Genomic DNA, 560 nt, shown 5'->3' on the forward strand with positions numbered 1-560 from the left:
TATATAGGTAAATTTGTTCCCCTCTATTAGTATTTGTGCCTGTGAGAACTGTTGGGGCCAAGCACATTTCCCCATGAGCTGTCAGTTCAGTATCGTATGTAAGGTTGGAATGTGTCTTGAAATGCAGATGAGACTTCACAGTTAAGCTCAAGCATCTAATATGATGTCAGGAAATACAGTGTACAGAAGAGAAGCAAGGTTTAGGTCCTGTATGTGTGTGAGAAGCCTTGAGGAAAAGGGGGAGAATCATTAGTTTATGGGGTGGCGAACAGAGAAGACAAAGGTCAGGATGCCTTACGATGCATATGGGAGTCTCAGGAAATGGAATGAATAAGGTACAAACATGCTTATGATAGTTCTTGGTCTCTGGCATCTTTAGAGGCTTTCCATTTAAGTAGGAATGGTTGAATCCAAAGTGTGTAGATAGATCTGCAAGAAGTCAGCATGGCATATTCTTTTTTTTTTCCTTCTTCTTTATTATTACTACTTTTTTTAACTAAAAGGCTGTAGATAGAGCTGAGGAAGTCTTGGCAGGGAAAGAGGAGGGGAGATATGGAAAA

This window comes from Nestor notabilis, unplaced genomic scaffold, assembly GCF_000696875.1.
Source record: "Nestor notabilis isolate BGI_N333 unplaced genomic scaffold, ASM69687v1 scaffold19857, whole genome shotgun sequence".
In the NCBI taxonomy this organism is placed as follows: domain Eukaryota; kingdom Metazoa; phylum Chordata; class Aves; order Psittaciformes; family Psittacidae; genus Nestor; species Nestor notabilis.